General features: G+C 38.8%; 1 protein-coding gene and 1 pseudogene across 2 annotated transcripts in view; one reads left to right on the top strand and one right to left on the bottom strand.

The window, feature by feature from the left end:
- The window catches only part of RASGEF1B (RasGEF domain family member 1B), a 590923-nt gene that overhangs the window by 27950 nt on the left and 547265 nt on the right, over positions 1-15708 (top strand). The window lies entirely within an intron of this gene.
- LOC115864428 (PHD finger-like domain-containing protein 5A pseudogene) lies at positions 11677-12027 on the bottom strand (annotated as a pseudogene).

The following is a 15708-nucleotide window of genomic DNA, read 5'->3' as shown; positions in this document are numbered from 1 at the left end:
AGGTGGAATGGCAGTTGTATTAAAATATTTTGTGGTATTTAGTTTTCTGACATAAAACTATCCATTTGTTTTTCTCATAGACTCTTACAGCCAAAAAAAAACTATATTCAAGTGTAATATTCTTCTATTCATTTCTTAAGCTTCATTTTACTTAGTATTCTTAGTCTTTGCCCACATGATAACAAACATCTGGATAAAAAATGAAAAAGTATTAGATTTGGATGACTGGGTTCATCTTAATGGTCATGGATTGACCAGATGACCTTACCTGAATTAACTGTATTTATGTCTGTTTCCCACCTCAACTTTTTATCTGTTCTTTTCTTTTTTCGTCTGTGTTATCCCTGTCCTGCTGAAGTTGGCGTCTCCTCCCTGCAGTTTATCTTTTGTGGGTTTCGTTCTGGAAGGGAGCTGTGTCTGATTAGTTTTGAGGCTTTGTAGGAACCAAGCTCCCCCAGCCCCTCAGTTCTCCCTATCGCACTACAAATGGAAATGTACTGAGTTCATCTGAGTTTCAGCCACTGCGTTCACATCGGCCCACTGTGTTTTCCAGTGAGAACTTGTTGGCTATTTTTGGGTTTTCGTGTCCTCAGATCCATCAGATACTTTTGCTTCTTTCTCTTTACTCCTACATGGCAGGGAATACCACACAGGTCTTGTGGCTGCTGGTGGTTTATCCCAATCTGCTCATATATTCAGGTTCCTGGGGAAATCTTATCACTTAATTGTCACTATTTGATGTAAATATTGTTCATAAGTTTTTGGGTTTGGTATCCTAGTTGCTCTGTCTGTTTTTATGGGGGGATTTGGGGAGATTTAAAAACTATATTGTGGCTGCTGTCTTATTCCCAGAATTCCTCCCTGATCAGAATGTTTTTCACATTTATCTCTCTGTTTGAGACGTAGCCAACAGTTTTCTGGAAGCTCTGACCCAAAGGTTAATGAAATGGAAACTAGACTGTGATAAAAGAAACTAGCCTAGCTGGAGGTGGCTGGCTAGTGGGATTATTTTAATGCAACCATTTAATTTTTCTGGATGTGTCTTTCTGTGGCTTAGGAATACATTACTTCCTTATTATTTAATTTGCAAACATGATGACAGTGTATATATCATTTTTAGGCATTTTAGATATGCCAAGAGTCAAGTTCTGCTCTCCTGCCCTATAAACATGAAAATTACTCAAAAATTTCTGATACAGCACCATCAGCTTGAAACTCAGGTATTGCTTTTATTCCCTATCACCAGAATTGTAAAGGGATTTTTACAGTTTTTAAGTCTTCTTGTTGAGCTGGGGTTGCTTTCTTTTCTCTTGCTGACCTCTTGTTTTTCTTGATCTTAAAGATCATTCAGGTTAGAAATGCAGGAGGTAAAAAGCTTTTTAGGGTTTTCATTGGCTTCAAACCTAGAGAGTGTCAATTAAACCAATCCAATTACTTTGGGAAATTTTCCTTTTTTTTTTTTTTGAGGAAATTAATCACTATAGAAATAAACATGTCATCTGGTCATTTGAAACCTTATAGATTTTTGTTCAAGTTTAAAATTGATTAGAAGTAGTGCTGGTAGTGGTGTGGGGTGAGTGAGAAAGGAAGGGAGCAGAATTAATTATCTCCCGAAATCTATCACACTCCAAGGGCATTTTCTGTAGCATCATTATTATGAGTGTATTGTTAGACCTCACCATGGAAGGCAAGTGTATTAGCAATTTTACCTGATTCACAGAAGAAAATAAGAATCTGAGAAATTCTTAAAAGTCCAGGAAGATATAATTAATTCCCAAACGTCTTCCTTGTGTTCTATGTTCTGCCACAGAAATAGCTGAACTTTTATCAGTAGTAATCATTAATGACCTATACTCTCTCTTACAATAACAATTTTCACTTAATTTTCAGAGGGATTCAGAAAGCTCTCATTTTTGAAGCCATAGAAATTACTACTGACCACACACATTTTTGTGCACCAGTGAACTTCGAGGTACTTGGATGATTTATAGCAAGGAGAGGTTTTCTCTTTATCTGATTTCACTGCTTTGCTCCCACTACAGCCCATGTGCTCCTCTCTTGAGTCTTGCTGTGTGTGGTACCCAGTTCATGACTGTTTACTTCCCAATTCACCACCCTTGCCAAGCTATTGTCCGCTGCCTGAAAATCCTCCTAACATCAGCTTTGTTAATAAGAGTTAATCTCTCCATTCTTATCTAGTTCAAAACTCAATTCCTACAGGAAGTCTTCTATTAAATGCTATTTATTCCCTCTGAAGTACCATTGGGGCAACATCCCTTCAGCACATATATTTTTGATTTGAATAATAATGTTTCTCACTGCATTTAATATAGCTTTTAGTCCAAACTGAGGTCTTAATATATGATTATTAACCAAGTAACCTATTACCTTTCCTTGTAGCAAAACCAGTAAGTAAGCCTCATGTATCAAAAGTCTGTATTTATTGTTTTGAGTGTTTGAGGGTAAAACAAATGTTCAATGAAAACAAAGTTGGGTGAGTTTAGATGAATTGGGTTTTATACTAGAATTTGGTTATTCTAGTATATTATAGTTATTTTGCATGCCAACATTTAACTATAACATATAGTAATAACTCTATATATGCTTTTCGATGATAAAAATAGCTGCTATGTATTACTATGTACCAGGCATTCTGTTTAGGAACCTGGATTATCTTGTCTTATCCTTCCTATACTTGGAGGTATGTTTATTATTATAGTCATTTTACATGCAGGTGGTGATGTTGGTGCTTAAAGAAGCCAGGTAACCTGCCCAAGATCAGCCAGGTACTAAATGGCAGAGATGTGGTTTTCTTACAATCAATCTGCATCTAGAACTTACATTTTTAACCACTCCATTCAAATCTTAATGCCAAGAAAAAGAACACCATGGTGAATCATCTTTTTTCCTGTCCATTTTATAATACCCAGGCAGATTAAAATAGTCCAGAGCAGTGTTTTATGAAAACTTTTTCCGGACAATGTGAATCAGAGACACTATATTGTAGGACCCATTCACTGACTAAGCATGAGGTAATCTAAGTGCAGCCTAAGTTTTTTCTCCCACTATCCTGGTTGTATTCAGAGGTCCACTTTACATTCAATCTTGCTTTAGGAGGTCTTCTTGGGCAGGACCTAAAACGGTGAAAGGCCTGCTCTCTCTCCCATGTGGCCCACCTGTTCTAAAGGAAACACACATGCATCTCTTGCGCCTATAAATTCTGAGAGTACAGACAGCTCGTAGCCCCCAGCCGACTAGATTCTGTGGCTTCAGGGCACTTTGACTTTTTCAGAGGTAAGTGGAGCCATCTGTCTTTCAATGACCAGGAATACACTGCAAGTTCTGGGAGTGATCTCATGAGGGCCCCCTCTTTCTTTTCATACTCTGACTCTATTTTACTTCCTTTTACAGATGAGGCATTCAATGTCATGGAACGGGTTGGAAATTTTTCTTTTGTAAATTCTGTGCATAGAAAGGGTGGGTGCGTAGGTGTGTTTTTCACTCGCTTGGTATCTATTGTATTGGTGCTTATGCAGAAGTTATCTATTGTATTGGTGCTTATGCAGAATACCTTCATTTTGTCCCTCCAGACCTGCTCTCTATCCCTATCCATCCTCTTGTGTGGCCCAAGACACCCACCTATTTGGACTTCACCAGTGGACTCCCTTGCCTTCTGGATTTATGTGGAGTTTGGTCAACAGGGAGTCTGGGGAGAAGCCAGGAAGAAGGGAGGAGAGTGAGGTTGGGTTTGTAATTCCCTGGCTCCCTTCCTACTGGGTTCTGTTGGGCTGCCAGCATCCCTCAACCGAGGCTTTTTTGTCAAGCAGCCCTCTCCTCTCCTCTGATTTTGGTAACAACTCTCTTCCCTTGTGTTTTTGGGTCTAGGGATGTTGGCAGTTACCATGGTGTTACTAGACCAGGGGCACTGCATCATCCTTTGTGGTTTCCCTATAATCTGCCCACATCGTTTGTGTATACTCCCTTTATTGAACTTTCTTCATGTTACCCAGCTTCAGTGTGCTGTCTGCTTCCTGCTGGGATCCTATTTGATATGACACCTTAGTTGAAACTGACATAGAGATGCTGCCATTTTTAACATCCTGTTACATGCATTAAAAATGCATTAAAAATATAGATTCCTTAGGCCCCCATTAGACCTACTGAATCACAATCTGTGGTCGTGGCATTTGGGATTCTGCATTATTTTTAAAGATTTATTTTTATTTATTTATGTATTTTGGCTGCACTGGGTCTTAGTTGCAGCTCGTGGCATCTTAGTTGTGGCATGCATGTGGGATCTAGTTCCCCGACCAGGGATCGAACCCAGGGCGCCTGCACTGGGAGTGCCAAGTCTTACCCACTGGACCACCAGGGAAGTCCCTGGGATTCTGCATTTTTAACAGGCATCTCAGATGATTCTAATACTCTAAAGAGTCAGATTTAATAGAACTCTAACATCAATTCAGGAAGTAGGAATCAAATTTTGAGCGAGGCCCAACCTGCAGGGATTTAACTATTTTGCCAGCCTAGAAGGCTCACCGAGTTCAAATTGGTAAAGTGCTTTGAGAGTCAGTAATTGAACAATACTGTGTTCATACTATCCATGTAGCATTTGTTTTCTTTTATTTTCTCTAAATTGGGCTGAATTCTTTTAGGTGGATTAACTGATATTTCTGACTGCTGCACATAGCCCCTATGCATGGTTATTTCTTATACTTTCCTTGTATAGACATGGCTTACCAGTATCAGTTCGAGTTAATCCTTGGCCTAATACATAGATCTAATACCACTTGCTAATACTTCAGTTTAATAAGCAATGTTTGAACTAACTATTACTGCTGCATGTTTCCAGAACAACATTTCTTAAAAGGGAGATTTTTGGAATTAATTTTAATAAGGATGTGGCAGGCATAATATGGCCCACCAAAAGTGTCTATGTCCTAATCTCTGGAACCCGTGAATGTGTTAGGTTACATGGCAAAGAGGAATTGTGGTTGTAGATGAAATTAAAGTTGCTAATCAGATGACCTTGAGATGTTGAGATTATCCGGGAATATCTAGGTGGCTTCACTGTAATTACAAGGCTCCTTAACAGTGGAAGAGGGAAGTAAAAGTTGGCACACTGTGATCTGAGAAGGGCTAGATCTGTTGGCTTTGTAGATGGAAAGGGGCCATGAGCTGAGGGATGAACTCCCTCTAGAAGCTGGAAAAGACAAGGAAATGTGTTCTCTCCTAAAGCTTCTGGGAAGGAACACAGCCCTGCTGACACCTTGATTTAGCCCAGTGAGACTGTGTTGGACTTCTAACCTACAGATATGTAAGATAATAAATTTATATTATTTTAAGCCACTAAGTTGCTGGTAATTTGTTACAGCCACAATAGAAAGCTGGTACACAAGGTTAAAAGAAATGAGGGGAGGGAGATTTCAAATAATAAATCAATACTTTAACTGGGGTCATTTACCCTGCAAACCTTGAAGTACTCAAAGGCTGTAATTGTCATGTCTGAATGTTTGAAAATTTAATTCATTCCTTAGGAGCTTTGGTGGGTGCCGTGGGGACTTTTTGATATTGTAATTATGGGGTTGGTACAGGAGCTCATTATACACAGAGAGCGAGAACTGGGGATGTGTGGCACGCTCTTGGACCCATTCTAAGCCACCTCTTGACTGCCCAGAATGTAGATGACCTTCAGTGAGTGGCAGGCCAGCCCTCTGAGAGATGATATCTCCATAAAGGCCCTGTTCCTTTGTGTCTCTGGGAACCTGTCAGCCCATCGCTGTGCTGTTATGGAGGCTAGGCAAGGAGCAGGAGTTCCTATCTGATTATTTTCTTATCTTTTCCATTTTCTATAGTATTTTTTGTTTTTCCTATTATCTCCCAATTCTCATATTAAAATCTTTGCATTTGCTATCATATTTTTAATTCCCAAGAACTAATTTTTAATTTCTGGATGATGACAAGGCCAGACTCTGCTATCATAAAAGATGATGAAAAAGTTCTTAATCAGTTCTTGTGGGATAAGCTGCTCAGATCTGTTGTTTTGCCAGTGTTTGTAATCTTTTCTGTTTAAATTACAACTCAGAGTTCAGGAACTCTGAACTGAGCCCCCTTCTTGACTATGCCTCTCCATAGCCTGCCAGCCCAGTTTTAGCAAGAATCCTGTTAAGCTAGCTTAGTGAGACTCCCCCCAACCGCGCCCCTCCCCCGCCCTTGGTATCCAATCAAATTCCTCATCCCCCCAACCTTTGATACCTAACAAATTTCTTCGTAGTAATTTCCCATCTGCCGACTCCCTCATCCTGCCTGTGGGCTCTAAATCCCCAGCTGTCCCTACTGTATTTGGAGTTGAGTTCAATCTCTCTTCCCTACTGCAAATTGTCTTGATCCCTATTGCAATAATGCTGAATAAAGTCTTCCTCGCCTGTTTAACTATCCAGTGCAGTTTCTCTTTGACAATGTTTCTTTCATATAGACTCCTTCTCTTATTTCTTTCAGTTCAGTATCTTCTCTTATCAATCAGAGAACATTAGTGACGGGCTTTAAAAAAATTTTTTTGTTTCTTTTCTCTGCATTTTAAAAAATACAAACTTAGGTTTATTTGAAAAAAAATTTTTTTTTTTCTGTTTTTCATATTTAAGAAGCGGGCACTAAAGTTCTTATTGGAAGTTCTGTGTGTGATTTGTCAGCTGAAAGGCTTTAGTGTAGGATGATTAGGCTAGGCCATTTCAATTGCCTCTGCCTCTTCCTGCAATCCCCCATCAATGCCTGTGGCTCCATTCTCTGGAGCTGGCAAGTTTTTCCAGAGAGAAATTTCCCAAACTCCTGCCTGTTGGGAAAGAAATAAAAGCCTAGCTATGTGAGTCCTGGATGAAAGCGTGGGTAAGAAACTGGCAATCTTACCTTTCAATATGTGGCTTTTATATGATCATCCTATCTTTAGTGTGATATCCCTTATTCTCTGTGTCCCTGGTATCCTCTAGCCCATAATCCCTTCCATTCTCCATCTCCAGAGAGTGAATCTAGAGTCCTCTGTAGTTTGGGGAGGATATCTAGAGCAGTCTTGTGCAGACTCCCAGTCAATCTTCCTGCTTTTAACCCTGCTCAATTTCCTACTCTTTTGGAGGTATTACTAGTCTTCTGAGTCTTTTAATCATTCTGAGGAAATAATTGGTTGGCTTTTAGTTTCTTTCAGTGCTGCTTTAGGATTAAATTTTCTCAGGTCTGCTAAGTCAGGATCACTTGTCAATCTGCTCTCCATCCTCCAATATTTTGTTTCTGTCTTCTCCTAACTTTTCTTTGTCTTTCCTAAAAATGGAGTATCAGAAAGTGTTCAATGCATCATGTTTAACTGGAAGTAAATGTACATTTTAGAAAGGTTTCAAGATATTAGCTAATTATCTTTTGGTTTCCTCTCAGTCAATAAGAAATTCAATTTACCTTAACATCCCAGTTCCTCCCAACAAACACAGAATTAATAAATGGCGATGGAATGATTGATTTATTATATAAATAGACGCACTGTATCCTTGACACTTTGTAAAGGATGTAAAGAAGTACCATATTAAATAAATCCAATCGAAGGCAAATAATTCACAATAGAGTATAAATTACATAAATTTACACTGCCTCACCCAGCATATTGCATTAGAGCCGAGGATTATCTCAGTAATCACCTAACAATAGGGGTCAATATTGATTTTAACTGCTAATTATGTCAGGGGTATGCCCCCGAGTTAGAATTTTAAATCTCATTCTGTTTAATCTGAAAGCACTTCCTGAACTCTGAGTTGTAATTTAAACAGAAAAGATTACAAACACTGGCAAAACAACAGATCTGAGCAGCTTATCCCACTAGAACTGATTAAGAACTTTTTCATCATCTTTTATGATGGCAGAGTCTGGCCTTGTATTTTGGACCAAGGAGTCACAAACTGGGATACTTAAGGCCAACCCAGTGGAGTAAAGCGCCCAACAAACTTAGAATTAATAAATGATGATGGAACTATTCAGTCATTAAGATTGGATATTTCCCTTGTTTGTCAAGGGCATTTGAGTATAATTTAAGGAGTAAAGTAAAGAAGAATCAAGAGTAAACATGGAGGAATATAGTGAGTTACTATTTGGTAAAATCCAGGACTCATTTTTCTCTGGAATAACGCCTCAAATCCCTGCCTTCGTTTTAAAGGATATAGAAGAAACACTGATGGCAGCATTTTCTCAAAGCCAAGAATGATTCTTGGATCAATCTTATCATGTTCTTCATTTACATAAATTAAATTTGATAGTGGCTGAGATTTTTACGAAATATTTTAGGTCATTATTGATCAGCTCAGCCACCCAAGGGACCCTGTTTAAAATAGGGTCCTGAAACATCATATGAATATTTCATTTCCTTGGATGTTTAGATCCCAAACAGGGCTTAAAATATCTTGTTGGTAGATAGATATGAATTTTTGGCTGTTAAGGAGATGTAGAAGATTAGTTGAATTAACTCCTGCTTCACTCCATTCTGAACATGTTATAATGTTCTAGAACATTTCCAAATTTTAAAAAATGCTTCTTATTGAAAACAGAGTTCAATAAGTTGATTCCAGGCGGTGAGGAGAATCTTTTACCTGTAAAATAAAACTTACATTCAGATACTCCTTCCACAAGCCAAATAGTTTTCTATACAAGGAAATGTATACTAGGTATGTTCATGCTGTGTCTTTAGTTTCAATACAATGAAACAGACTTAAAAATTTTTTTGAACTACATTTGTCAAATGTCCAGTTAAACTATTGCACTGTCAATATTTCAGTCTGCAAGTATGTATCAATTAAATGTCTTAACATGCCCTGGGTTATAGAAAAACATGTTTTCTTGTTTAATTTTATGAAAACATCTACCACAGTGCCTGTCATATGATAGATGCCTATTAAACATTTTCTGGACTTCCATACCTGTTAAATTTGTTGACTACCTACTGAAAAATAAAAGGTCTTCAGAAATTAATTATTAAGCAAGACTTAGGCCTTTTAGGCAAATGAAGATGAAGAAATGTTCAAATCATAATCTTAAAGTAAATACGTTATCTGTCACTTACTCTTAGGCACAATTGATATTTAGTTAGTATTGGATGTAAAATATCAATTATACCAGTTGGTGTATAGCCACAGTTCTGAGTACCTACCCCTTTCTCTGCCCTCTGCATCCTGGACCTTCCTACAATCCAGCAATAAAAAATTACAGCCTGGCACGGTAGGGGGTTTTCATGGAGTCCATTCTGACTGACAGATGTCTGGGATATACTGAGTATATCTTGACTATCACCCTCTTCATTTACCAGGTGATATTTGCTTAGGGAATGCAAATAAATTTCAATAGTAGCTGGATACAGATTTTATTAGCATGCAAATTAGTTTTTTGGGGGACTGGGGGGAATAGAATTAGCATTTCCCAAGCTCTTTTTCACTGAAATATTGTTAGTCTACTTGAAAAATGCTGGATTGAGCAGTTACATCTATTCTTTGGTATAGGACTTTTCAGAGCCTTTAATATTTGACTTTACATTTTAACTCTCTAGGATTTAAGGATTACTTGACTATGAAACCTTTTTTTCCCCATGGGACACCAATTAATGTCAATTGATATAATGTGCATTAAAACTCTAAATATTTAGGATAGCCCTTGCTGCTTCTCATATATGTGTGTGTGTGTGTGTATATATATATATATATATATATATATAAATTAGCATTATTCACTCTTTGTTTTTTTAATTTATTTTTTAAATTTATTAATTTTTGACTGCATTGGGTCTTCGTTGCTGTGCACAGGCTTTCTTTAGTTGCGGTGAGCGTGGGCTACTCTTCGTTGCAGTGCGCGGGCTTCTCATTGCGGTGGCTTCTCTTGTTGCAGAGCCCGGGCTCTAGGTACACGGGCTTCAATAGTTGTGGCTCGCGGGCTCTAGAGCGCAGGCTTAGTAGTTGTGGTGCATGGGCTTAGTTGCGCCGCAGCATGAGGGATCTTCCTGGACCAGGGCTTGAACCCATGTCCCCTGCACTGGCAGGTGGATTCTTAACCACTGTGCCACCAGGGAAGCCCGACTCTTTTTGAATTATCAATTTTATGGCAAGGCAGAAGAAAAGTTAATGTTGATTAAGGCAAAGAAAAGTTAGAGTTGACTATTGTAGTCAAGGTAGGCTAGGTCAAGCTGTGGGAACACCCAATCCCCAAATCCTAGTTGGTTTAACACACAACAGTGGCTCATGCAAAGGCTGCTGTGGTTCGAGACACTGTCCTTCAAGTAGTGACCCAGTGAAGTGGCCGCTTTTTTCTTACGTTGGGGAGCTGATGGAATGTTTGGTGAGACTTCCTGTCTCTGCTGAAGCTGTAGAGCAAAAATCAGTATTATGTAGTTTAGTATGTTGATTGTCCTTCATTTTAATTTTGGTAAATACATAAATAACAAGCTATGTGTTTTTACCTTCCTCCAAAAGCACTTTTCCCATTCTGCAAATTAGCCATGGGAAAGTATGAACTGGCTTTGCTTAGTTCATTCTTAGAGTGTCTATTCTTTTTACCATTACATGTTCAGGTTTTTAAATATTCAATTGATGCTGTAGACACACAGAGTTGAGAGTCTGGTTATTAGATTTCTTGCTTTTTGGCATCTTGCTTACATATCAGTATTGTTCCTTTCAATGTTACTTATTCTTTGTGACTGGTTAATTTATGTGTAGATACTTAAACAAGAACTCTACATTTTTTTCCTAAACATCACAAGTGCTTTCTCTTACCATGATTATTTTCCTTTTTGCATGAATCCCAATACCTTTATTCTGAATCGCAAATTCCTGGGTGACTAAAATTCCTAGAGTGAAAATTAAATTGGGAAGGGGCTGACTACCAGAAAATAAACACCTGCTTTATTAATACAATAGCAACAGAAAGGGTTTCCAATTTTTTTTTTTTTTTTTTTTTGCTGTACACGGGCCTCTCACTGCTGTGGCCTCTCCCGTTGCAGAGCACAGGCTCCGAACACGCAGCCTCAGCGGCCATGGCTCACGGGCCCAGCCGCTCCGTGGCACGTGGGATCTTCCTGGACCGGGGAACGAACCCGTGTCCCCTGCATTGGCAGGCGGACTCTCAACCATTGCGCCACCAGGGAAGCCCTAAGGGTTTCCAATTTTTAGAAGAAAAATAACATGAACCAGCACCACCTGGTGGGTGTTGCAAGATGAAATGCCCACATTTATTGTTCTGAGAGCCCACTACCACCCTGCAGATGTTTCATCAAGGACAACTGCCATCAGAGCTGCTGCAAGAACGTGCTTCTCACTGCAGCTAGCTTCACAGTCAGCTCCTCAAACAGAAGACTGAAATGATATATCATTCCTGTTTTAGAAGCTTTTGGTGTACAGAACTTCTCGATGTGGTTAACACAGTCTTGCTTCTTGAATTTAAGGAACGCCATGAACCAACCTATCAATTTTTCTGTGATACAGTCTGCCAGAGTGCTCTGCGAAGAATCTTTTTTTTCCATTCCTACCATGTCTGGGTGAGAAGAGAGGAAAGGGTGGAAAGTTGCCAGTGTACCAATAGGCAATTCAGGTGATGCTCTGTGCTCCACTTCCTTTCTGTAGGCATTTCTTTTGGCAGTTGCAGCAGATTGATTCGGGGAGAAAGAGGCAGCCCACCAATCACCTCTTCTTTAAGTCCTATTTTTTGCGTTCATAGAAGAGATCTGTCTTAGAGCTCCCAAAACTGACAATCTTTGGGCAACCATCTCTGTCTTTCTCCTGGATGGTGCACTCCTTACAAAAATAGGCATCTGAAACTCTGGGGCCTCCACGGGTCACACAGCGTCCCTGGTAAGAGCCATAGTTACATTCATCACACATGTGCACCAGAGTGCAGGGACACACGTAGGAGTCACAGATCACACACTTGACATCCCATCTTTCACACAGTCTTCCAATGGCAACACCAGCCTGCTTGCGGCAAAAGATCAAGTCCGGGTGATGTTTAGCCATAGCTCCCTCTATGCCACCCCATGATTATTTTCTAAAAGACACTCACCAAGTGAGAAATCTTCCCTGATTTTGTCACAGCTGACAGTCTCTGTTGAAGAAAGATTCTCATCTTTGTTATCAAGGGAATAGTGCAAAGGATATGAACACTGATAGAACTTCATAAGAGCAGCTGAACTTGGTATCTTGTGATGCCTAGTCTAAATCCATGGTTACTAATTTTTCAGTTTTGTGAGTAGCACATTCACTCACAGTTCTTCACATGTTAATAAAGCCTCTAGTATTACCTCCTGCCTCTCCCTGCGTGTGAACACTTTATTGGAAGGAAAGGAGCTAACCTTAAGCTGGTGTAGGCCAAGTTCTTGGCTGAGGCCCCTATAACAAGACAGATTAACAAGATAAAAGCATACAAATGTATCTAATATAACTTTTACATGAAACAAGAGCCTTAATAAGGAAACAAAGACCTGAAGAAGTGATTAAACCAGAGTGTTTTCACGCTAGGTTTGATGAAGTGTGGAGAGTCGTGGAAAAATGCGATAGGATATAGAGTATGAGCTAAGGGTAGTACACGGGAAAAGAGCAAGGCCTGTTCAGATTCCTTTCAGCATCCTTCCACCTTGGAAATAAGGATGTTCCTTTCCTCCCTGCATAGGGAGGGCCCCTCTCCCATAAGGGTTTTGTGACCTACTTCAGGGAAAGTTCAGAAAGTCCTTCCTGCATGTGACATTTCTTAAATTTTTTTCAGTTTGTGCCAAGGTGCCATATCTTGGGGTAGGTTATCCTGAACACCATCAATGTTGTGAGTACACATCTAGGAAACTCATTAGCTTCAATTGTACTTGATACTTTCCTTCTTGGGTTTCCTTACTCATCCTTCCGAAGTTCTCCCAGCAGGTATGGCCTTCTCCAATTTAAGAAATTCATAATGAATAAGTAGCAGATATAGTAAGCTGCAAATGGTAATATTTTCTCCTAGCCTTGTGAATTCAATGCTTTGAGAACATAATTTTCCCTACAAAAAAGTTGGAGATGGGATTTAGAGTCTTTAGCCTCTTGTATCTTTAAAATTAAAGATTAAAAAAAATTTAAATTAAATTAAAAAGCAATATATTTTCATTGTAAAAATATTAGAAATGACAGATAAAGAGAATAAGGAAAAAATCCATCTTTAACTGCCACCACTCTCCTACACAAAAATAATTACTATCATCATATCTGTGTATATTTTTATGACCTTTTCTCTATAGGTGTAAATATGCCTATATAAATAATTTCTCAAGGTTGCAGTAATAGTATAGACACAATTTCATGTTTTCTTTTACATTTTATAAACTCTCTTCCATGTTTTTTACATAATATTAATAGTTATTATTTTAGTGGCTAAGACCATTATTTGAAATTGAGTTATTGTTAGAAGAAATGGATTCTTTGAGAAACATGTCGCCTTCTATCCTTTTAGTTTGAGCAAGGTTCTGGAGTATATAGGACATTTTCCTCACCACCCTGGGCATGTGCTCACCCATTTCTTTATTCCCCTTTAACTTAATACTAGACGTAATTTTTCAATCAGGCATATGAATAATATTAGAAATTTATTTGGAAAGAAATAATAAATGAAAGAAGTATTCTCTGAGGAGGATCTTTTTGGATAGGGTTGAAGACAGGGTTTTTCATTTTATCTGCCATTGGCTTCCAAATGAAAATAGAAGGAATGGCAGCTGTATTTTAGCTACAGAATTGCGCATATATGTGTGTCTGAGGAACTTGACAAAATAGCTTAGAAAATGATCATCAGTGCCTTGAACAGATTCATCACAACGTGTGTACTTATTTAAGCATATTCTTGGGTACTGTGCATTCACATGGCCTGATTTGTAATATATGCCATTTTTTCCCCTGAGTTTGCATATCAGAGATGATGCCTTTTTTTTTTCTCCCAGTACTGCTGCTTCTGCCTCTACCTGGGATTATGCAGATTCTGGTTTAAACCTCTTTATTCTTTTCTGCCAGAGCACAGCATGATTGGCTTCATTTCTGAGAGTAAATGATAATGGATTTCAGCTTTCACCAGTGACATTTGGAGACTACAAGACTTTAATAATATGTGTGCCACACAATGAAAATGGTCACCCTGTTCCAAGGATGTGAAAATGTAAATAAAATAGCAGTGCTGTAAATATGTAGTGGCTAAATCTTAAAATGAAGGTGGGGGTCCTAATTATTTTAATGGAACCAATTTTATGATTTTTCAAGTGGGATGTAAAGGACAATCTTATCTATAGTGGGTACTTGGGATAATCAAGGGAAAGCTCTTAGAAAGGGTTTAATTTATTCTGTCAGATATTCAAGGCTATAAAACATTTCAACAAATCAAAGCCATCATTTGAGAAATAATAAAGACTAAAAGCCAACATCAGACACCACAAACTTGGGTCCTTCCTGCCCTGTTTTATATTAAATAAAGCGTGCTTATCATCGATTAGCATTTATTTCTGTCTCACTGGGTATACAGTGCTTTTTGATGGTCTGGATCCCAGACCCAATTTCTTGTCTAAAACAACTGAGTGTCCATCTTTTGCTGATAAACACAATGTGTGAAGGTCGTAAAGAGAGAGTTTTGATAAATTTTTCAGACCTGGGCTTCATGGCTGCATCTGCAGAGGGAGGAGGGGTAAGGGTATCTGAAAAGAGCAGGGGTGTTTCTCTAAAGAGCAATGACCTTGAGAGAGAAGATCACTGAAACCTCAAATCCCAGTTTTGGATCTTGAGGTGAAGAAACCTTTGCCTCATTCCTGAATTTCCATTTTCCTTATTCCCATTTACTGCTAGCAGAGACTGGCAATCAGTTTCCTACCTTTACGAAAACCCAATTTATTGGGCTTCTCACTCCCACGCTACCTCTTCTGTAAGAGAAAGTGGAGGATTTTCTGTTCCAAATGCCTGGGGAGGACCTTTCCTCATTTCCTATTCCTGAATCATCTGGGCCTTTGCAGTTGAGTATTGACTGGTGACAGTGACACCTCCACCTTGGTGTAATATGTCTTTCAAGTGAGAAGCCTTTCCTGGTCAATACTGAATCAATTTGCTCTGGCAGTCTAATTGAATGCCTCCCTCAGACAAATGGGTCACTGGGGGAAAGGGTAAAACCTTGATATGCAGATCTCAGTCGAAGCCTCAGAGAAGGCCGTTTTAAAAATATATATTCCTCTTGAGAAGCAGCCTATGTAACAAAAACAGTGCTAGTTATTTGCACAGCAAACTGGACATAAATCAATGTATTTACATCTTTCTTTTTGTTGGACTACTATCTTACTTTAACTTGATCCCTGGAGAGAGAGTGAGATGGACAGACAAACAGACAGACAGAAACAGAGAGGAGAGAGACCAAAGCTCTAGCATGACCCCTAGGATGAGAAACTTCTTGCCTTAAAATTTGGGGTATGTTGATCTCTTTTTTAGAATTCACACCATTTCCATATAGCATATTACATTGATGTTTAAATTGTTTGATATCCTTAATATTAATAAAATACAGCTTCTTCCTAAGATGATTGTGTTTTTTTCTCAGTGTTCCTTTGGGGGTTTATAAGAAGAAAGGGACAGGTGAGTGCCCAGCATTGTGTTAGCTTGTTTCTAAAAACTGTCTTAGTCCTTACTCCAGCCCTATGAGAAGAGTAATCCCTGATTT

Source organism: Globicephala melas, chromosome 5 (genome assembly GCF_963455315.2).
Source record: "Globicephala melas chromosome 5, mGloMel1.2, whole genome shotgun sequence".
Lineage (NCBI taxonomy): Eukaryota > Metazoa > Chordata > Mammalia > Artiodactyla > Delphinidae > Globicephala > Globicephala melas.
The sequence above is the reverse complement of the archived record's forward strand: the minus strand, read 5'-3'. Positions and strand labels throughout refer to the sequence as shown.